Below are 24389 nucleotides of genomic sequence, written 5' to 3'. Positions count from 1 at the left end.
ATTTCTGCGAATTTGTGGACATAAGGTACCAACAGGTTCTTAATCAGTCCAGGGCCTGATGGCTATCATTGTCTCCAGTATTAGAAAGGATTTTGCAGTTTTACCAAGCACTCACGTCTTACACCCTCTCTGACGATAGGAAGTCTGTCCCTACAACAGTTTAACTCTGTAGGTTACTTAGTTATGTGTGACATACATAATATTTTTATTATTTGGTTCTTATGTAATTAATTTAAAAGAATGAAATTGTCCTCTCTTGGATTTCAAAATATGGTAACCCTAACTTCACTTCAAAAGGTATGGACTGCGACCAGGAGTATGGACGCTACATACTAGGGGTGAGCAAAAGATCGCATATCTGTTATAAATCGCAGTGATCGAGATGTCGGATCGCAATAACAACTATGCCAAATAAAGGTTGTGCTAAATGATAGACCTGTAGCGTAGCCTGGGGATGGATGAATCAACGTCACACTCTAGCAAGTCTTTATCACTAAATACATGGCAGAAAATTTTGGGGTATTAGATGGCTTAAACAAGATGAGGAGAGAATTTTCATTATTCACTCACTGTGGAGTTCACATTTATCTTCCCCTTCAAATAACATAATGACTTACATGACACACTGTATCAGTACTCATTTTGCACACTTATGTTATAAATTATGGCTTTTTTAAGCAGTGAGTTTTTCAAGTCGTCTTGACTCTTCACGATTATCTCTTCTACATGTGGATGGGTACACAGAGCAGCTAGTAATCGAAATGGGAACTGCGTCTGGAAAGTCACGAGGATTTGTGTAAACCATGTCATTACTTTTATTCACAAAATTAGAAACTAACCTTACTCCTGCTGAATACTGTGTAAAGACGCTGTGGCAGCTTCTCCAGTTCCGCTGTCAAAGATATTTTGAATTATCGTTATATGGATTGACTGAAAATGTGGTTCAGACACCTGTGAAAGTAACAATGTGGTTAGAATCAGTATTCTAAACACAAACTCTTATGATACTGTGTGGTAATTTTTGCCATGATTCTCAACATCACACTATCAATATTTTCACACCTGTTACATCGATACAAAATTAAAGGCAAAGGAAGAACATACGTAAAACATACTACAGCCAGTTTTACTGAGATGAAATTTGGGCTGTGGGCATGCCTGTCTTTCGTATACCGTGTAACCACTGAGGAAGAATCATTAGCAAAGTGAACAATACCACATCACGTAACTTTTTGCCAGTTGGGTTCTTGAAACGTTAACCTTAGGTACTAACAAGTAATCGCTCATACAGGCGAGAACATATTTCTTGATTTCATTGACACAGATCACTTCTTACTTGCGACTAATGACAGTGAAACATCCATGGTTATAAATAAAAGTTTTGAATTCGTTAATTACTGAACTATACCATTCACCAGAAAACACTAATAGCGGAAATCGTAGTTTACACCACCCATTGTACATACACAATATCCTAATACTTGATGCACTTGCATGCGCAGTTGACACACTTGCGAACTAAACACCTCCACAAATTGGTGTAAAAATCAGTTGGTGATTAATTTCTCCCCTCCCCCCCCTTTATTGTAATTTCATACCCCTGCTCCATATGGGCAGGGGAGGGCTGGCAGTGGCACAACAGTTAAAAGGTTGACAGAAAGCGAGAAGAACACAGCTGGCAATTCGTGGGGCAAGTAAAATACACTGGAGTCAAAGACAAGTTAAAAGTTGACCACAGCATAAAAAACACACAGAGCGAGAGACATTAAAAAAAAAAAACACTGTAAATGACGGAGCACACACGAAGAATAAAGACTGCTGGTAGCAGCCTGGAGGCCTGAGAGGAGGGAAAAAGAGGGGAGGAAGGTGTGGTGGTGGTGGTGGGTGGTGGTGGTGGTGGTGGTGGTGGTGGTGGTGGTGGGAGGGGGGGTGCACAAGAGGCAGGAAGCAGGTGGGGCGGGAGATGAAGAGGGAAGACAAGGGAGGAGGGAGCGCAAAGACACAGAAAGGGGGGGGGGCACAGGAAAAAGAGGAGGGGTGCAGGAGAGAGGAAAACCATTCAGGGGAAGGGAAGAGAATGGAGGGGAGAGGAGAGGAGAGGAGAGGAGAGGAGAGGAGAGGAGAGGGAGCCCTGGGGAATATGTGGGGGAGGTGTGGTTAGAGTTGGTAGGAGTGGTAGATGTCTTCCGGGAGGGGTAGGAGGTTCGAGTCCTCCCTCGGGCATGGGTGTGTGTGTTTGTCCTTAGGATAATTTAGGTTAAGTAGTGTGTAAGCTTAGGGACTGATGACCTTAGCAGTTAAGTCCCATAAGATTTCACACACATTTTTTTGAAGGGTAGGAGCTAGAAGTTGCGTTGGGAAAGGAGGTGGAGGGTGTTGAGATGGAGAGAGGGCGGGACACAACAGTTTAGGCGCGTCAATGGGCTGGGGGTGGATTGGAAGGGGGACACAAGGGGGGGGGGGGGGGGATCAAGTCAGTTGACAATGTACAGGGTGCAGATGTGTTCGAGGAAAAGAAGAAGGTGGGGAAGGGGATGAGGTCATAGAAAGGGCTGCCAAAACTTGTTGGCAGCACACCAGCACGTTCCTCTAAAAATAACTAAAAACAGCCATAATTTGTGAATCATAAACCAGGACATTTCAGGACACTTTTCTTAAAGTTAAAAAAGTGAAATACTTGTGCAAATTACTTCTTTATTCAATTGATCTCATAAAATAATAAATTAATGAACACTTTATACTGTAATTAATTTAATAAAATCCAAGGCATTTTACAATATTAGTACTGGTACCCCAAGAATTTTTTATTTTGAAACATTAATACTAGATACAAAATTGTCTACTGAAACACTGTAGGTTGAAGTGCAAAGCTCACATATTTATCTGAATTCTGAGATTTGTACAGGTCTTTCCATTGTATGATGTATTCGTAAAACATAGAGCAACTCATCTGATAATTAAAACACATTTAATTATTGCTTTGACGTTTGGTACTTGTAATCTCTTTTGTTCCTCAGTCCATTGCACTTCCATGAGAGAAAATACTTGTTCCATGTTTGCATTATGCCCTGGAATACTGAAGACGAATTCACACAGATTCATTAACTGAGAATACTGTTCTTCGCATCCAATCTGTTGAAAGAAATTGGTCCATTTCTGCTGACATGATTTACCATCCCAGTTATCACTATTTTTGTTGATTTCTGATTCAGTGAACTGCTCGAGTACAGAAAACAGGTCAAACAATAAACTGCCATCTACTGATAATCTACTACCTTGTACAAATGTTATTGTCCTTTTCACATTGGTCCACTTGGATTCTGCATCCAGCAACATCCATTTAAAAATGGAAAACTCATTGAGATTTGTTGACCATTTTCCTACATAAGCTGTACACATTTCATAAAACTGTTCTACATCAACATGAAATTTTTGAATTTCACTAGTTAATGCAACCTCGCTGCTCTGTAAGAGAGATGTCACTTTCAGTGGAATAAAATTTTCTTCTTTACGACGTTCTACGATTCTGCTAGTATTTTCCAAAATCACAGCTACTTCTATAACACTGCTGTCTGCTTTCTCAAATTTAAGTATTTGTCTCTGAAACACACTCAAGTGACTATGCAGGAACCACAGATATGCTTCTGTTAGTGGCTTCTGGAAGAGGGTTATCAGAAATTTAGGTGCCTTTTCTTCTAAGAGAAAGAACGATTTAAGAGCATCATACAACTTCAGTACTCTCTCTACATCAAGAAACAAAGATAAGCACCTTGTTTTTGTATGTGACAATATTGGATGGTACTATTATGTCCACAAATTCACAAAACTTCTTAAGACGTTCCATTCATAGTGTGTGTATGGAGAAGTAATTGAAAAGTTTAATTATAAAGGTTTCTGCGCCGACACTCATTACGTTGGCAGCCGTCTTGGCAGCATTGCGTAGTATGTGAGCAGGGCAGCCAACTCCTAAAAGGTTTTCATTTACTTCACTTTTCAGTTTAGCACATACATTGTTTGCACCTGCTCGTTGTACTCCTCCAAAATTAGTGTTGGTATTGTCACCGCAAAATGCAATACATTTACTCTTATTAGTTTTATTTTTTTCTAATGCAGTACATACTTATTGTAGAGGTGGTTGGCAGCGAAACTAATTTAAGCAGTTTCACTTGAATGTCATTCTGAGGTGAAAAATATTGAACAATTAATGGAAATATTTTTTCAGTCTTGTGATTACTTGCATCTGTAGCTACTGAATAATAGCAGACCAATGAAAGGCAGATGCTTGAGGTGGCCAATAGCGACCACACCTCGGGCAAGGGGAAGGGGATTGTCATTGCAGTGAAGGAGATAGGGAGAAGTGTGGACAACATAGTGAGGTTGGAGGAAGGTTTCATTAAGGATGAAGGAATTGGCCTGATGCTGGGATAGGGTATGCATGAAGAGGTATTTGTTGGCAGGGAGGGATCAAATGTTTAGGTAGAGGAGACAATACGGTTGACGCGCCAGGAGGTGGGAGGGGAGAAGGAAGTGGAAGGCTAGGAGGAGGAAGGGGCTTAAACGAGGGTGAAGGTAAAGTGGGTCTGGTTGTGGAAGTAGGTGGCATAGGTATTCAAATGAAAACAGAGTGGGCAGCAAGGGAAATCTGCTGGAGGGTGTGAGGGCGTTGGAAGGGGTGGATGTTCTGCAGGATGATGGTCAGGAACTGGATTATGTCGTCAGCCGTAGGGGGAGAGCAGAGGGAATTGTTGGGGTGGATGCACTGGTAGATGGGCAAACAGGGACAGTGAGCTCAGGGTTGGTGGGAGGGGGTTTGGCTTTGAATTTGGAGGAGTAGGTGGGGTGGGGTTTGTTGCAGGTGTTGCAGGAAGGAAGAGAGGCAAGGTTAGGACAGGCTTTACAACGGGAGCAGGTGGAGGGGTTCTTGCAGTTCTGGGTAAGGTGGTCATTGTACAGGAGGCAGCATTGGCAGCGGTAGGATTGAGGAGGGGAGCGGGATGGGTCAGCGGGGTGGCAGCGGTTGAAAATCAGGGCTAACTGAGTGAGGAGGTGATCTATGGAGGAGGCGGACTCAGTAAAGACACGCATGAGCAAGGTAGGGCCAGAGAAGTTGTAAATATGGTTGGCCGAGCGGATTTCCAGGGTGGGATGGGCGTTCAGTTCCGACAACACCTCCACCTCTGTGATCACAGGGCTGAGTTTTGTGATCACGGCGTTGAGGGTTGGCGGACAACAAGGGGGTTGGGGCTGACAAGGAGAGGAGGATGTAAGGAAAGGGGTGAGGGACGCATGGGGGCCAAAGGTGATGTGGGGAAGCGCCGGAGGCGATCACAATGGAAAGAGGGAGAGGGGGATTTGATGAGGACAGAGTCTCTGTGGAGGATAAGTTGGCTAATGGGGGCACTGGGGATGTACTTAAGGATTTTGAGGGTGACGGTGCGGGCGTCTAGGAATTTCTGATTGGGGTTCGATGAATATGTATGTACCGAATGTAAACATCACTTTATATAATATGTTGTTCCGTATGGAGAACCTTCATCATAAACAGTTACATCTCAAAGGCACTTTATGCAACTTAAAAAAAAAATAAAAGAAATATGTGGTTGACAGAGGTAAGATAACTTCTTTTTGATAAAATGTTTTTCCATGAAACTTGAAAATGTGTAATGGTAACAACTACACGGTGCTGCTATCAACTGGCATGCCACACAATTAACAGCCCATTGCTAGGCACCGCTGGAAGATAGCAGCACAGAACACCAATTTATCAGAACTCTGAGGCTATGTTCCGACATGGTAACAGACAACGAGCAGCGCTCTGAGTGGCATGGCAGTGAACTTTGAATACGAGAAATATGCCACAGAAATATGTATTATTGCTTTTCGAAATACTACACTTCATCATAAGAATAAACCTGATATAAGCAGACACAAACACGACGATTGGTCAGAAGCTGTAGCACACATACACTAGTGTTATAATGCTGCTTGTGGATTAGATATCTTACTACTAAGTTGCTTTAAAGGAAACTTTAAGATATTCAATGTATTAACAACCATCAACGTTTTTCTAATCACTGTTTAACTATGTAGTTCTTATTTCAAAAATCATGTACAGTCACAGTCTCTGTACTGTTGTGCTCTGATTGTCGCACTGTTAATACACAGTATGAAAATGGCTTAGGCTACTTCCTGCTTCATAGTGAAACATGGCCAAGAAGTACCAAGAAATAGGTTGTTCTTAATGTTTTTCATAAATTTACTCAAAAAGTTGGCTTTGAAGTTTTCCGAGGAACTGTATTTGATACAGTTGGGGTATAATTACAATCTGGAAGTTAGCGAAGTCGATAGCACAGTATATTAATAATCTGAAGGAATCATTGGATTGCTGACTTAAGTCACACCTTGGTCATGCTTCTGTTCGTTCGATTTGAAATACATATGTCTGGTAAAAAAAATAAAAAAATCATTTTTTATGGATAATGCATGTCTTCATGTTTCTAATTACATATTGTTCACAAAATTCCTGCTTTCATTTTAAATATAAATTCTTAACTATCAATATTTTATGAAAGACTGTTAATGAAGGTTGCTTAAATTAAGAAAGCATGACAATTTAACTCCCCTATGAACCATGGACCTCGTCGTTGGTGGGGAGGGTGCCTCAGGGATACAGATAGCCATACTGTAAGAATGGAGGAGTATCTGTTGAGAGATCAAACAAACATGTTGTTCCTGAAGAGGTGCAGCAGCCTTTTCAGCAGTTGCAGGGACAACAGTCTGAATGGTTGATTGACCTGGCCTTGTAACATTAACCAAAATGGCCTTGCTGTGGTGGTACTGTGAACAGCTGAAAACAAGGGGAAACTACAGTTGTAATTTTCCCCTAAGGGTATGCAACTTTACTGTTTGGTTAAATTATGGCGGCATCCTGTTGGGTAAAATATTCTGGAGGTAAAATAGAATGACATTGTTATCAGGAGAAAGAAAACTGGCATTCTACGGATTGCAACATGGAATGTCAGATTGCTTAATCGAGCAGGTAGATTAGAAAATTTAAAAAGTGAAATGGATAGGTTAAAGTTAGATATAGTGGCAATTAGTGAAATTTGGTGACAGAGGAACAAGACTTATGGTCAGGTGAATACAGAGTTATAAATACGAAATCAAATAGAGGTAATGCAGGAGTAGGTTTAATAATGAATAAAAAATAGGAGCCCAGATAAGTTACTACAAACAGCATAGTGAATGCATTATTGCAGCCAAGATAGACACAAAGCCTATGCCTACCACAGTTGTACAAATTTATATGCCAAGTAGCACCACAGACGATGAAGAGATTGACAATATGTATGATGTGATAAAAGAAATTATTTGATAGTTAAGGGAGTTGAAAACTTAATAGTCACAGGGAACTGGAATTCAATAGTACAAAAAGGAAGGGAAGGAAGATTAGTAGGTGAATATGGACTACGGGCAAAGAATGAAAGAGGAAGCTGCCTGGTAGAATTTTGCACAGGGCATAACTTAACCGTAGCTAACACTTGGTTTAAGAATCATGAAAGGAGGCTGTATAAGTGGAAGAGCCCTGGAGATACTGGAAGGTTTCAGATATATTATATAATGGTAAGACAGAGATTTAGGAACCAGGTTCTAAATTGTAAGACATTTACAGGGGCAGATGTGGATTCTGGCCACAATTTACTGGTTATGAACTGTAGATTAAAACTGAAGAAACTGCACTAAGGTAGAAATTTCAGGAGATGGGACCTGGATAAAATGAAAGAACCATAGATTGTAGAGGGTTTGAGGGGGGAGCATTAGGGAACGGTTGACAAGTACAGGGGGATGAAATACATTAGAAGAAGAATGGATAGCTTTGAGAGATGAAATAGTGAAGGCAGCAGAGGATAAAGTAGGTAAAAAGACAAGGACTAGTAGAAATCCTTGGATAACACAAGAGATACTGAATTTAATTGATGAAAGGAGAAAATATAAAAATGCAGTAAATGAAGCAGGTAAAAAGGAATACAAATGTCTAAAAAATGAGATAGACAGGAGGTGCAAAATGGATAAGCAGGGATGGCTAGAGGGCAGATTTAAGAATGTAGAAGCATATATCACTTAGGGGTGAGATAGATACTGCCTACAGGAAAATTGAAGAGAGCTTTGGAGAAAAGAGAACCACCTGTATGAGTATCAAGAGCTCAGATGGAAAACCAGTCCTAAGCAAAGAAGGGAAAGCAGAAAGGTGGAAGGAGTATGTAGAGGGTCTATACGAGGGTGATGTACTTAAAGGCAATATTATGGAAATGGAAGAGGACATAGATGAAAATGAAGTAGGAGATATGATACTGTGTGAAGAATTTGACGGAGTACTGAAATACCTAAATCAAAACAAAGCCCCAGGAGTACACAATATGCCATTAATGGTCTTGGGAGAGCCAGCCCTGACGAAACCTTGGGCAAGAAGTATGAAAGAGGCGAATTTCTCTCAGACTTCAAGAGAATATAATAATTCTAATCCCAAAGAGAGCATATGTTCGCAGGTGTGAAAATTACTGAACTATCAGTTTAATAAGTCATGGTTGCAAAATACCAACAGAAATTCTTTAAAGATGAATGGAAAATCTGGTAGAAGCTGCCCTAGCAGATGATTAGTATGGATTCCGTAGAAATGTTGGAACACGTGAGGCAATGCTGATCCTGCAACTTATCTTAGATTAAGGAAAGGAAACCTACATTTCTAGCATTGTAGACTTAGAGAAAGCTTTTGACATTGTTGACTGGAATACTTTATTCAAATTCTGAAGGTGAGAGAGGACAAATACAGGGTGTGAAAGCTGTTTACAATTTGTACAGGAAGCAGATGGCAGTTATAAGAGTTGAGGGGCATGAAAGGGAAGCAGTGGTTGAGAAATGGGTGAGACAGGGTGGTAGCCTATCCCCGATGTTATTCAATCTGTATATTGAGCAATCAGTCAAGGAAATAAAAGAAAAATTTGGAGTAGGAACTAAAATCCGTGGAGAAGAAATAAAAACTTTGAGATTTGCCGACAACATCTACATCTACATCCATACTGCGCAAGCCACCTGACGGTGTGTGGCGGAGGGTACCTTCAGTACCTCTATCAGTTCTCCCTTCTATTCCAGTCTCGTATTGTTCATGAAAAGAAGGATTGTCGGTATGCCTCTGTGTGGGCTCTGATCTCTCTGATTTTATCCTCATGGTCTCTTCGCGAGATATACGTAGGCGGGAGCAATACACTGCTTGACTCCTCGGTGAAGGTATGTTCTCGAAACTTCAACAAAAGCCCGTACCGAGCTACTGAGCGTCTCTCCTGCAGAGTCTTCCACTGGAGTTTATCTATCATCTCCGTAACATTTTCGCAATTACTAAATGATCCTGTAATGAAGCGCGCTGCTCTCCATTGGAACTTCTCTATCTCTTCTATCAACCCTATCTGGTACGGATCCCACACTGCTGAGCAGTATTCAAGCACTGGGCGAACAAGCGTACTGTAACCTACTTCCTTTGTTTTCGGATTGCATTTCCTTATGATTCTTCCCAACATTGTAATTCTGTCAAAGACAGAAGAGGCAGTCAAATGGAATGGACAGTGTCTTGAAAGGTGGATATAAGATGAACATCAACAAAAGCAAAACGAGGATAATGGAATGTAGTCAAATTAAATCAGGTGATGCTGAGGGAATGGGAAACTTAAAGTGAGAAACTTAAAGTAGTAGATGAGTTTTGCTATTTGGGAAGCAAAAAACTGATGATGCTCAAAATAGAGAGAATATAAATTGTAGACTGGATATGCAAGGGAAAGGATTTCTGAAGAAGAGAAATTTGTTGACATCGAGAACAGATGTAAGTGTCAGAGAGTCTGTTTCTGAAAGTATTTGTATGGAGTGTAACAATGTATGGAAGAGAAGCATGGACAATAAATAGTTTAGACAAGAAGAATGTTGAAGATTGGATGGGTAGCTCACATAACTAACGAGGAGATACTGAATAGAATTGGGAAAAAGAGGAATTTGTGGCACAAATTGACTAGAAGAAGGAATCTGTTGGTAGGACACATTCTGAGGCATCAAGGAATCATCAGTTTAGTATTGTATGGATGCGTGGGGGGTAAAAATCATAGAGGGAGACCAAGAGATGAATACACTAAGCAGATTCAGAAGGATGTAGGTTGCAGTAGTTGCTCAGAGATGAAAAAGCTTGCACAGGATAGAGTAGCATGGAGAGCTGCATCAGAACAGTCTGTGGATGGAAGACCACAACAACAAAACAACAATTTAATTTTTTAGGAAAAATGAAAAAGCAAATACTCTTTATTTGGACTGTGTCCCTTGTGTTGTACCACAGTTTTAGTCTCACATGAAACTGAGTGAAAAGTGTTGTAGAAACATAAAAAACCATCATTTACACTGCATTGAGCATGTGCGCCATTACACTATGAACCTAATAGAACCGATCTGGAGCCAAGTTAAGGGATTTGTCATGAGGAATAACAAGACTGTTAAGCTGCCAGACATCCTGGAGCTAATGCATGCAGCTTTTTCACATGTCATTGCCGGGATATAGTATGGCATGTAATAAAAGAGGAGGAGAAAGTGCTGCAACTTGATGGTTTTGTAGAATCTGTTGTTGATCGACTCATTATCAACATAGCACATGATGATTCTAGAACTGAAATTTATTTCTCGGATTCGGACCAGTGGCTTCAGCGGTAACATTCTCTGAATTGTCTCCAACAGATTGGGTATAGGCTAGGGACACGTGGATTCCTTGTGGAGAGGGGATTGGTTGGGTTGGGCCACAAAGTACTAGCAGTGCCACTTAGTGGTCCCAATACTTCTGTAGCGCGTTCCTGACCCTAACCTCCTCCACAAGTCTACATGAAAAATAAATCAGTAGTACAGCAGATACAAGAATATTATGGCAAACATTTGGTGACTGTTACAAAGGAAGATTTTGAACTCCCTAAGGATGCGGTTAGAAGATTGAAACTGACAAAAAATAACAAGGCAGTGAAGGACTTTGTGATGTTGATGCAAGGGACTGCTCTTCTGTCCACATAATTTGCACTGGAGGAGACTTAGGAACACATGTCAGCGATTTACTGAATGATTAAGTTGTGTCTGGGAAGGAACGTCAGGCTGCAGAAGAAAATGTACATGCTGAACTGCTACCAGTTGAAGGTGACAGTGAAGATATTAAATGTGTGCTACTGTTAAAGACTGAATATCGTTCCTCATTCAATGAATGCTGTAATGTATGACTGCAATTAGCTCCAACCTTCTTTATGTCATTTCATTTCATTTCATTACTGTTTTTGTGGAATTAAAAAGAATTCATGTGGCACACTATAAACACTCAAACACACAAGTGTTTTCTGTTTGTCTTCCACAAAATAAAAATAAAAACATTTACTTCTATTGAAGACATGATTTCTGCATGTCCTACAGAAGTCAAAATGAATGTTTTTGTCATCCTTGCTGAAAAGCTATAAGTTTCATACCTAGTATGAATGATGTGTTGTGTTAACTGTACAGTTCAGGCCACTTGTTGTCTCACAGGATTCTGCCTGACAGAATGGTATAAAATGTAGAAAGTCATGCATAGCGTTAATAGTATTTGTTTAGTGGTATGATTGTAACTGGGCTAACCACTGAAATGTTGTAGGTAAAATTGCTAAAAGTGTAACTTTACTGAGTATTTTGTATGGTGTGATTGGTACCACCCATACTGAAGAAGTCCAGAGAACGCACTGTATTACTAGCCTCGCCCAAAAAGTAATGCACTGCTGGTTGTGCTAAACGATAGACCTATAGTGAAGGATGGACGAATCAGTATCACACTCTAGCAAGTCTGTATCACTAAATACATGGCAGAAAGGTCTGTGGTATGAGATGGTTTAAACAAGGTGAGAATGGAATTTTCATTATTCACTGACTGTGTAGTTCACATTTATTTATCATCCCTTTCAAATAAAATAATGGCTTCGATGGCACACTGTATCAGTACTCATTTTGCACACTTACGTTATCAATTACAGTTCTTTTGATCAGGGAGTTCTTCAAGTCGTCTTGAATATTCACGATTATCTCCTCTACATGTGGATGGGTACACAATGCAGCTAGCAATGGAAATAGGAACTGCGTCTGGAAAGTCAGAAGGGTTTTTATATTGCTGCTAATTACTAGCAATGCAATTCACATTATACAACTGCTAATATTCCTGGTAATGAAAGCAAGTGAGTGTGGGGGAAGTTTCACACTTTGCTTTCATTCACAAAATTAGAAACTAACCTTACTTCTGACGAGAACGGTATAAAAACGCTGTGGCAGCTTCTCCAGTTCTGCTGATTTTTGAATTCTACATGGGTTGACTGAAAATGTGACTCGGATACTTCTGAAAGTAGCAACGTGGTTATAATCAGTATTCTAAACACGAACTCTTACGGTACTGTGTGGTAATTTTTGTTATGATACTTAACATCATATTATCAATATTTTCACACTTGGTCCATTAATAAAAAATTAAGCCAAGGGAAGAAAATAAGTAAAACGTACTTACTACGGGCTGCTTTGTTGAGATGAAATGTTGTCTGTGTACATGCTTATCTTTTGTATATCATGTAAGAACTGAGGAAAAATCGTTAGAAATATTAAATTAACAATACCATTTCACCTCATTTTTCGTCAATTGGGTTATCGAGGCGTTATCTTGGTTTACAAAACACTCGTTCGGCCTATACTTGAGTATTGTTCATCAGTGTACCAGGTCGGGTTGACAGAGGAGATAGAGAAGATCCAAAGAAGAGCGACGCGTTTCCACAGGGTTATTTGGCAAGCGTGATGGAGATGTTTAGCAAACTCAAGTGGCAGACTCTGCAAGAGAGGCGCTCTGCATCGCGGTGTAGCTTGCTGTCCAGGTTTCAAGAGGGTGCGTTTCTGGATGAGGTATCAAATATATTGCTTCCCCCTACTTATACCTCCCGAGGAGATCACGAATGTAAAATTAAAGAGATTCGAGCACGCACGTAGGCTTTCCGGCAGTCGTTCTTCCCGCGAAACATACGTGAGTGGAAGAGGAAAGGGAGATAATGACAGTGGCGCATAAAGTGCTCTCCACCACACACCGCTGGGTGGCTTGCGGAATATGAATGTATATGTTGTCGAGGGCATATTTCTTGATTCTGTTGACACAGATCACTTGCTACTTGCGAACTAACGATAGTGTAGCACTAGCATCCGTTGAAATCGAACGATCGGTGATTACAACTTGTATCACTTCCTATTAATTCACACCCACGGGCGCGGCAGCGCATCTGCGCACCGCACGCCTTCAAAAATTGTTCAAAAAGTTTTGCACATTCGTCTCTATGCACTAAAGTCAATACCGGATACATATATAACATTACAAAACATAATATTTTGCTGGGTGTGAAGCCCCTTGATCAAAAACAGTTACAATTCAAGCCACTTTATGAAACTTATTTGTTTTTAGAAAGTAATATATGATTAACGGACGTAAGATAACATGTTCTTGATAAAATGTTTTCCACAAAACTCGAAAATATGAAATGGTACCACAAATTTAAAGGTGCTGTCATCAGTTGGCAAACTACCAAACTAACAGCCCGTTGCTAGGCGCCGCCGAAAGATGGCAGCACAGAACTCCGAGACCCGTATTACGACATGGTAACGGAGAATGAGCAGCGCTCCGTGTGGCGTGGCAGTGAACTTTAAATTCGAGGAATATTACGCGGAAATACGTATTATTGCTTTTCGAAATACTACACTCTCTTCATCATAAGAATAAACCTGATGTTAACAAACACAAACGCGACGATTGGTCAGAAACCGTAGGACAGGCACACTAGTGTGTGCTCTTGGAAGTAGGTGCTACGTATGTATTAGACATCTCATTACTAAGTTATGTTAAATGAAACTTCACGATATTCTAATGCATTAACAGCTATCAAGATTTTTCTTAATCACGGTGTCCCTATGTAGTTTTTATTTCAAAAATCGAGTACAGTCACAGTCTCTGTACTGTTGTGCTCTGATTGTCGCGCTGTTAATACGCAGTTTTGAAAATGGCTGAGGCTGCTTTCTGCTGCGTAGTGAAACACGGTTAAAAAGTGCCAGGAAATAAGTTGTCCTTAATGTTTTTCGTAAATTTACAGAAAAAATCGCCTTTGAAATTTTCCGAGGGACTGTATTTGATGTAATATAATTACATACTGGAAGTTTAGCGGAATCTATAGCGTAGTACTTAATTTCTCTTGTTGCTATGGTAAGGTCTGCTTTTTTTTGTCAGAACACGGCAGAGTTTACAAATATTCATCTCACTAACATCGTCATGTAGTTGAAATTGCGAAATAATACTGAAATAGTGTATTGTTAAACCAACAACTGCGCGCAAGTCAGGTCAATAGTTTACAAATCAGACCATTCTCCGAATAATACTGAACGTCTAACTTCATCCCTTATATTGTTACAAAACCTACAGCAGTTCTCGTTTCACCAGCTACCGATGGCCCTGATTAATTACATTATTTGATTGAAAAATCTGTTGTCTCCTGAAACTCGCGGTAGATATGTAAGTTTCGCATATTAATCATATGGCAAAACACTCTCGTCTTTGAGCGCTATCATTTGCCAAGATCTGGTTTCGATACTACAAAACATTCATAAGATACGAAGAATATATGAATATCTCATTCTAGCTTTTTCATTGACGCACGATTTCGTGACGGAGAGCTTTACATAAATTACAGTTTCTCGAGATTGGAAACAGACAGTTGGATCCTTTCAAATTTAAAGAATAATTCAATGTATTACCTACGTTTAATCCACAGGAACACCTAAGCTCACACGCACCATACAAATTCATAGCGACACCTGTTTTCACTGCAAACTAAGAATTTCTTGCATTAGTTTATGTATTATTGAAACATCGCAATGACTATGACAATTAACGGAATGACACACGGTTCATCACGGAGCTGACGAATTAAACTAAAAATGAGCGAGAATGAGACTTTACTACCGAATAGTTACTAATGACGTTAGTTGAGCGGGGACTGATACAAGATTTGAATTCCTTAGTTGCAGTAAAATGGCATTCACATGAAAAACTGATATCAAAGAATCTTAGTTTAGCCCATCCATTATACATAGACTACCGGTACTCACTACCAACATTACCATACCAATGCGTTCATCATTATCAGCGGGCGCAGCTCACGTATTTAAGAACTACACGCCTCCAAAAATTGTTTGCAGCTAAATCAGCGAAACAATCGGCTGCATCCTCCTATGTATCGAATATGTAACATCACATTATATACATATTACCGGGTGCGAAGCACCTTGATCATAAACAGTTATAATTCAAAGAAACTTAATGAAACTTTAAAAAAAAAAATCATTATGTAGTTGATAGAGGTAATATATCTTCTTTGTGATAATTTTTTTTCTACGAAATTCGAAAATGTGAAATGGTGCTAACTACCACAAGGTGCTGCCATCGACTGGCATGCTACACAACTAACATCGCATTGCTATGGTCCATCTACATCAAACCCACCAACAAGCAACAGTACCTCCATTATGACAGCTGCCACCCATTCCACATCAAACGGTCCCTTCCCTACAGCCTAGGTCTTCGTGGCAAACGAACCTGCTCCAGTCCGGAATCCCTGAACCATTACACCAACAACCTGAAAACAGCTTTCGCATCCCGCAACTACCCTCCCGACCTGGTACAGAAGCAAATAACCAGAGCCACTTTCTCATCCCTTCAAACCCAGAACCTCCCACAGAAGAACCCCAAAAGTGCCCCACTTGTGACAGGATACTTTCCGGGACTGGATCAGACTCTGAATGTGGCTCTCCAGCAGGGATACGACTTCCTCAAATCCTGCCCTGAAATGAGATCCATCCTTCATGAAATCCTCCCCACTCCACCAAGAGTGTCTTTCCGCCTTCCACCTAACCTTCGTAACCTCTTAGTTCATCCCTATGAAATCCCCAAACCACCTTCCCTACCCTCTGGCTCCTACCCTTGCAACCGCCCCCGGTGTAAAACCTGTCCCATGCACACTCCCACCACCACCAACTCCAGTCCTGTAACCCGGAAGGTGTACACGATCAAAGGCAGAGCCACGTGTGAAAGCACACACGGGATTTACCAACTGACCTGCCTACACTGTGAAGCTTTCTATGTGGGAATGACCAGCAACAAACTGTCCATTCACATGAATGGACACAGGCAGACAGTGTTTGTTGGTAATGAGGATCACCCTGTGGCTAAACATGCCTTGGTGCACGGCCAGCACATCTTGGCACAGTGTTACACCGTCCGGGTTATCTGGATACTTCCCACTAACACCAACCTGTCAGAACTCCGGAGATGGGAACTTGCCCTTCAGTCTATCTGCTCTTCTCGTTATCCGCCAGGCCTCAAACTCCGCTAATTTCAAGTTGCCGCCACTCATACCTCACCTGTCTTTCAAGAATACTCTTTACTTCCGCCTCGACTGACATCTCTGCCCAAACTCTTTGCCTTTACAAATGTCTGCTTGTGTCTGTGTATGTGTGGATGGATATGTGTGTGTGTGCGAGTGTACACCTGTCCTTTTTTCCCCCTAAGGTAAGTCTTTCCGCTTCCGGGATTGGAATGACTCCTTACCATCTCCCTTAAAACCCACATCCTTTTGTCTTTCCCTCTCCTTCCCTCTTTCCTGATGAAGCAACTGTTTGTTGTGAAAGCTTGAATTTTGTGTGTATGTTTGTGTTTGTTTGTGTGTCTATCGACCTGCCAGCACTTTTGTTTGGTAAGTCTCATCATCTTTGTTTTCAGATATATTTTTCCCACGTGGAATGTTTCCCTCTATTATATTTGTATACAAATTAGCTTATTTTAAATTGATCTAAATTTGTAAATATATGAATATAATAGAAAGAAACATTCCACATGGGAAAAATATATTAAAAAAAGATGCTGTGAGTTACCAAACGAGAAAGCGCTGCTAGATAGACACAATAAAAAACACACAAACACACACACAAATTTCAAGCTTTCGCAACCCATGGTTGATTCATCAGGAAAGAGGGAAGGAGAGGTAAAGACGAAAGGATGTGGGATTTAAGGGAGAGGGTAAGGAGTCATTCCAATCCTGGGAGCGGAAAGACTTACCTTAGGGGGAAAAAGGGACAGGTATACACTCGCACACACACACATATCCATCCGCACATATACAGACACACGCAGAGATCTACGGATGAATAAAGCTAATACTACTACTACTACTACTAAAAAAGACAAACAGTTGTATGCAAAAAGTATTTGTATTGTTTCTGATGATCTAGAACATGATGCCTTGGTGTACCAGACTCAGAAGACTGTATTGAATTTTTTAAGTGTGAATTTCCAGAAATTCATCTTGCGTATGCTGAACATTTCACTGATGGTTGTGCTGCATAATATAAAAATTGTAAGAATTTCAGAAATATCTGCTACCATGAACACGACTTCACCATAAAGTGCAGCTGATCCTTTTTTGCTACCAGCCACAGTAAATCTACCTGTGATGGTATTGGTGGCACTGTTAAAAGACTTGTCACAAAAACAAGTTTGCAAAGAATTTGTAAAGATCAAATACTTACAGCTTCACAGGATTTGAATTCTGTTGCCAGACTTTGCAAGGCATTTTAGCTCTCTTTGTTTCAAAAGATGAAATGGTACAAGTCACACAATATCTTTCTCAGTGCTTCACAAGTTCAAAAAGAATTCCTGGAACACAATCCATGCACCAAATTGTACCAACATCAACACCCACGACTGGTGCAAAAAGGCTGAGCTGTGGTAGGGATTTTAGTATTGTGCATCATTTCTCAGATGCATTTGCACCACTAATGCCAGAATGCACTGTGGTGAAGCCCAACTGTTATGTTGCATGTGCATATGACTCTTTTTGGTATTTTGGAATTGTTGAGAAGGTGGACTGTGAAGAAGATGTTACAGTAAGATTCATGCATCCTCAAGGACCATCCCCGTTCTCCTATTGGCCTGCTGAAGATGTTTGTGTGGTTCTTTCTCTCAAATTCTGTGTGAAGTTGATATCACCACAGCAACAGGCCATACTTATTCTCTGAGCAAAGAGTCCTAAAAAGTGGTTCTCTTACAGAAAAATATTATCTAAGCCTCAAAGTGTCATGTCACATGTGTAGTTTCAAATCAACTTGAATGTAGATTGCAGCACCAGCCTTTTCTGCAGTGTTGACAATATTGGCTTTTGACAAAATGCTTAAATATAATAAACAAAATGCTATGTACTTTTTCATTGAGTAATTTGGTTTGGCAGAGGTAAGGAACTGTTCATATGTCATGTAACGTACAAGTTGCCCTATATTTTATAATGTGTAATTTTTTAAATATATTGCAATTTTTGTTCAATTTTGATATTGTTATGTGTACTTATGTTGTTAATGTCTCTTGGGTAGTAATTGTATTTCTCGCTAGAAGTTTATATATACTTTCTAATTTTTTCAGTGTTTTCCAGAGGAGAGCAATTGTCCACAATATTTATCCTAATTTAGCAATAAAATTAAATAAAATTAATTTACAAAAATTTAATTGGACAATTGTAACGTTTTCAGAAACTACATATCTGAAAGGATATACAGGGAAAAAACTGTCAGCATACCATTTTTTGTTTAAAAACTGCAGCCAATTTTCATATTTTTACAGTTTTCTTTGAAGTAACGCATTGCATTGCTACCAACAGAATGTATATAAAGCACTAAAAATTGACAAAGGTTCATGCTAACACATACAAAGGCAGTACACAAAATCTCAGTTCACGACTACCTGGGTGTTATGTCCTGGATGACTTGACATGGAATGCCACAGCAATAACAAAGAAACAGTAAATGAAAATGATCGCAGAAGTGATCGGACATTGGAAGTATTTTTGCAAACTGTGAATGTGCACACTCGGCAAAGAGAGGCTTTAATGACTACCCCTCATATTCACTCATGCTACCTTTGATAGAAAACTACTCAGGGAGTGGGCGGGGTAGACATTCAGTCAAGGCCAGTGTCTCCCATCAGATTCTCAGGAAGGATCCGGCATGGAATGTCATGAAATGATAGACTAGAAAAAAAGGTCACTCTCCAATGTTCGTCATATACAATTACCACATTAAACATTAACAGGATACAGTCGGTGTAAAAATGGCTACACTGAAACAGTTTCTGTATGAGTCAGCGAAGGACATTGCTCTCCTACAGGAAGTAATATCCACACAACTAAATTTTTCCAGTTACCGTATGTTGGTTTTTACAATATATCCACTGAAACGAGTGCTGGCACAGCTGTTTAGCTATAGAAGGCATTCCCCCCTCCCCATGAACCACAGACCTTGCCGTTGATGAGAAGGCTTGCGTGCCTCAGTGATACAGATAGCTGTACCGTAGGTGCAACCACAATGGAGGGGTATCTGTTGAGAGGCCAGACAAACGTGTGGTTGCTGAAGAGGGGCAGCAGCCTTTTCAGTAGTTGCAGGGGCAACAGTCTGGATGATTGACTGGTCTAGCCCTGTAACACTAACCAAAATGGCCTCGCTGTGCTGGTACTGCGAACGGCTGAAAGCAAGGGAAAACTACAGCTATAATTTTTCCCGAGGGCATGCAGCTTTACCGTATGGTTAAATGATGATGGCATCCTCTAGGGTAAACTATTCCGGAGGTAAAATAGTCCCCCATTTGGATCTCTGGGCGGGGACTACTGAAGAGGACATTGTCATCAAGAGATAGAAAACTGGCGTTCAACGGATCGGAGCGTGGAATGTCAGAACCCTTAATCGGGCAGGTAGGTTAGAAAATTTAAAAAGGGAAATGGATAGGTTAAAGTTAGATATAGTGGGAATTAGTGAAGTTCAGTGGTAGGAGGAACAAGACTTTTGGTCAGGTGAATAAAGGGTTATAAATACAAAATCAAATAGGGGTAACGCAGGAGTAGGTTTATTAAAGAATAAAAAATAGGAGTGCGGGTAAGCTACTATGAACAGCATAGTGAACGCATTATTGTTGCCAAGATAGACACGAAGCCCATGTGTACTACAGTAGTACAAGTTTATATGCCAACTAGCTCTGCAGATGATGAAGAAATTGATGAAATGTATGATGAGATAAAAGAAATTATTCAGATAGTGAAGGGAGGTGAAAATTTAATGGTTATGGGTGACTGGAATTCGAGAGTAGGAAAAGGGAGAGAAGGAAATTAGTAGGTGAATATGAATTGGGGGTAAGAAATAAAAGAGGCATCCGCCTGGTAGAATTTTGCACAGAGCATAACTTAATCATAGCTAACACTTGGTTCAAGAATCATGAAATAAGGTTGTATACATGGAAGAAGCCTGGAGATACTAGAAGGTATCAGATAGCTTATGTAATGGTAAGACAGAGATTTAGGAACCAGGTTTTAAATTGTAAGACATTTCCAGGGGCAGATGTGAACTCTGACCATAATCTATTGGTTATGAACTGCAGATTAAAACTGAAGAAACTGAAAAAAGGTGGGAATTTAAGGAGATGGGATGTGGATAAACTGACTAAACCAGAGGTTGTACAGAGTTTCAGGGAGAGCATGAGGGAACAACTGACAGGAATGGGGGAAAGAAATACAGTAGAAGAATAACGGGTAGCTTTGAGGGATGAAATAGTGAAGTCAGCAGAGGATCAAGTAGGTAAAAAGATGAGGGCTAGTAGAAATCCTTAGGTAACAGATGAAATATTGAATTTAATTAATGAAAGGTGAAAATATAAAAATTCAGTAAATGAAGCAGGCAAAAATGAGATTGACAGGAAGTGCAAAATGACTAAGGAGGGATGGCTAGAGGACAAATGTAAGGATGTAGAGGCCTATCTCACTAGGGGTAAGATAGATACTGAATACAGGAAAATTAAAGAGACCTTTGGAGAAAAGAGAACCACTTGTATGAACATCAAGAGCTCAGATGGAAACCCAGTTCTAAGCAAAGAAGGGAAAGCAGAAAGGTGGAAGGAGTATATAGAGGGTCTATACAAGGGAGATGTACTTGAGGACAATATTATGGGAATGGAAGAGGATGTAGATGAAGATGAAATGGGAGATATGATACTGCATGAAGACTTTGACAGAGTACTGAAAGACATGAGTTGAAACAAGGTCCCGGGAGTACACAACATTCCATTAGAACTACTGACAGCCTTTTATTTATTTGTCCATATACTTCCAGTATATAAATGCAGAGAAGGGGTAGGATCATTAGATGTTTAAAGAAAGGTTTGTATGATTTTCTGCTGTTCACTTGTTTCATTATTCTTATAATTGCCTTATGTTTCCTGGAAACTGTTATGGCCTGATGTACATTTCCCCAGAAAATGATACCGTACTTCAGTATTGAATGTACACAAGCAAAGTATACAGCCCTAACTGTTTCTAGTACTGTTGCAGATAATTCTTACCAAATAGCTCATTTTTGCTAGTTTTGAATTTAGGGATGTGATATGAGTGTTCCATTTAAGATAAACCTGGATATGAATCCCAAGAAATTTAGTTTCATTGACAGCACTAATGTTTTGGTTATCTATACATATTACAGGTTGTGCCGGACTTTTATTTTGATTAGTGTGGAAATTCATGAGTACCGTTTTTTGGGGATTAACTATTAGCCTGTTTCTGGTAAACCAATCAGACACTCCTTTTGTAATATTTTTTGCAGATGCAGTAAGATGTTCTTCATTATTCCCTTCAATCAATAGACTGGTGTCATCTGCAAACAGTACTGATTCAGAATCCCTAACGTGTGATGGGACATCGTTAATGTAGACCAAAAAAAGAAAGGGACCTAAAATGGAGCCCTGTGGAACACTATAACTTAGTCCACATGGTTTTGAAAGGTGTACCTGGAGTTCATTTCCTTCCATGTACTTAATTTCAGTTACCTGAGAGTGATATTCCAAATACGATTTAATCCACTGATTTGGCACACCTCTTACACCATACCATTCGAGCTACCTCAGGAGTATAGAATGATCAATTACATCAAAAGCTTTTGTTAGGTCCAAGAATAAACCTGAGATATTTCTGTGGTTATCCAGGGCATTTAAGACATGGTTTATCAGATTGAAAGTGGCAGTTTCAATTGATCTCTGTGGTCTGAAGCCATGTTGACATCCAGAAATAATATTATTCTTGTTGAAGAATGTTATTAGTTTTGAAAGGAACACTTTTTCAATAATTTTCGAAAACCCTGACAATAGAGACACAGGCCTATAGTTACCCATACATTGGTGATCACCTTTTTTATATAGGGGTATTACTTTTGCCATTTTCAGTTGCTGAGGGGAGACACCACATGATAAGGATGAATTGCATATGTCCAATAAAGATGAAAGTATTTGCCTTGCTGTTATTTTTATAATATAACCTGGAATATCATCAATACCAGTTGATTACATACTCTTCAGTGAATTAATGGTATTTAGGAGCTCTGTTGGGCTTAATGGTCTGAGGAACATGGATATATTATTTATTTCAATAGATTAATGTTCTTTCCACATTGTATTAGGTGGATTTCCAAATTTTTCCTTCACTAATTTTCCAGCAACAGTTGCACAGTAAGAATTGAAACTGTTTGCAACTGCCCTAGCGTCAATGACATTCTTGCCATCATGTGATATCGCAATATTTTTGTGAGTTGTATTCTTCCCCGTAAGATCCTGCACAGCTTTCCACGTGGACTTAGTTTTATTGGATGACTTCATAATATATTTGTCATTTTCCTTAATTTTTACCTCCTTTATGACATGTTTCAAAACTAGCTTGTATGTTTTTGAAATAATTAATAAATTCTGGACTGCTGTGAGTTTTTGACTGCAGAAAAAGTTCCCACTTCCTTTTACAAGAAACTCTGATGCCTGGTGTAATCTAGTTTTTGAATCTATCTGTGCTTTTGGAAATCACTTTCCTTTGTGGAAAAGCTATGCCAAAATTATGCTTGAAAATGTTCAAAAAATGTTCCATTTTTCCGTTAGTATTAGAGGTATCATAGACTTCTCTCCAAGATTGTTCGCTGATTAGGTACTGGAAGTATTCAATATTTTTCCCACTATAAATCCTTTTATGGATAACATTTTCTATACTGGTCGAAATGTGATTTACCGGTATGGTCAGTAATTGCGAAAGGTTGTCACTATAGCCGGTATCAAAGTTTTCTGATGTACACTTGTCCATGTTTACACATACCTGATCAAGGAGAGTGACACTAGTTTTAGTTACATGTGTTGGAGAGCTAACAGTAAGACAAAGATTGTAGGCTTTTATAATATTTAAAAACGTTTCCGTGTGAGGGCTAGGGCTCAGAAAGTCAATATTAAAATCACCACATAGTACCACTGTTTTCCCAGTTGTCTTAAGTTTGCCCAAAGCAAGGTCCAATTTTTTGAAAAAAAAAAAAACCAAAAACACTTATGTTGCTAACAGGAGATCTACACACACATAAAATAATAGTGTTTTCAGACATTAACTCAACAGCTGAGATTTCAAAGTCTCTTTCACAACCAAGTTTGCATACAGATGCTATACTCTTATAATCTACATTCTTTTACATATATACAAGTTCCCCCATGTTTTGATTCCATTCTACAAAAGCAGTTTGCAAGGTTAAAATGTAATGTTTTTAAGTACTGGAAATACTCATTTTGTAACCAATGCTCACAAAAACATAGCACTGAAACATCTTACCATTCACTATTGACGAATGTATTTATTTCATCAACTTTGTTTGTTAATGACTGTACATTCTGGTGTACAATCTTCAGTCTATATTTGTAATTTAATTCTGCATCATATTTTTTTGTGATACAGTCTACTTCCCTAAAAAATGTCTTTCACCCTTTTTATAAGACATCGCATCTTTCTTTGTGACCCATCTGTCCAAAGTACTTTGGACTGCTTCTATATTAGGCCTATTGTGATTCCAATTTGCTAGACAACAGATTTCTTCAACCAAAAATTGTTTCCCACTGTGATTTAAATGAAGGCCATGGCTGGTGTGCATGGACCTGTCTAACATCCTTACATTTATTAAGTTCACATACAGAAACCTTTTGCATACAGCATCTATCTCTTTGTTTACTCTTTCTATTAATTTATTTACCCATGACCAAGGAGGAAGGTCGTATCTGTGTGGTTGATTTACAACGGCTACATTTGTGTCGCCTAATTTGGGTAGCACACTTTCGAGAACAGTGATGAGTTCACTACCTTTATCTCTGGCAACATCATTCGCACCTGCACAAAAATTATGACACAGTCTTT

The 24389-nt window shown here is 39.6% G+C and overlaps 1 long non-coding RNA gene across 2 annotated transcripts; it reads right to left on the bottom strand.

Annotated features, from left to right (window-relative positions):
- Positions 1-596: 596 nt before the first annotated feature.
- Positions 597-13250, bottom strand: LOC126191145 (uncharacterized). Of its 2 annotated transcripts, XR_007538324.1 has the most exons (5): positions 12587-13250; positions 12319-12421; positions 12052-12171; positions 845-951; positions 597-774 (listed from the first exon to the last, which is right to left on the bottom strand). It is a non-coding gene; the product is annotated as an uncharacterized LOC126191145 (long non-coding RNA). The 2 variants fall into 2 exon arrangements; XR_007538323.1 differs by having other exon boundaries at positions 597-951.
- Positions 13251-24389: the final 11139 nt, after the last annotated feature.

The sequence above is a fragment of the Schistocerca cancellata genome, chromosome 6 (assembly GCF_023864275.1).
Source record: "Schistocerca cancellata isolate TAMUIC-IGC-003103 chromosome 6, iqSchCanc2.1, whole genome shotgun sequence".
NCBI lineage: Eukaryota > Metazoa > Arthropoda > Insecta > Orthoptera > Acrididae > Schistocerca > Schistocerca cancellata.
The sequence above is the reverse complement of the archived record's forward strand: the minus strand, read 5'-3'. Positions and strand labels throughout refer to the sequence as shown.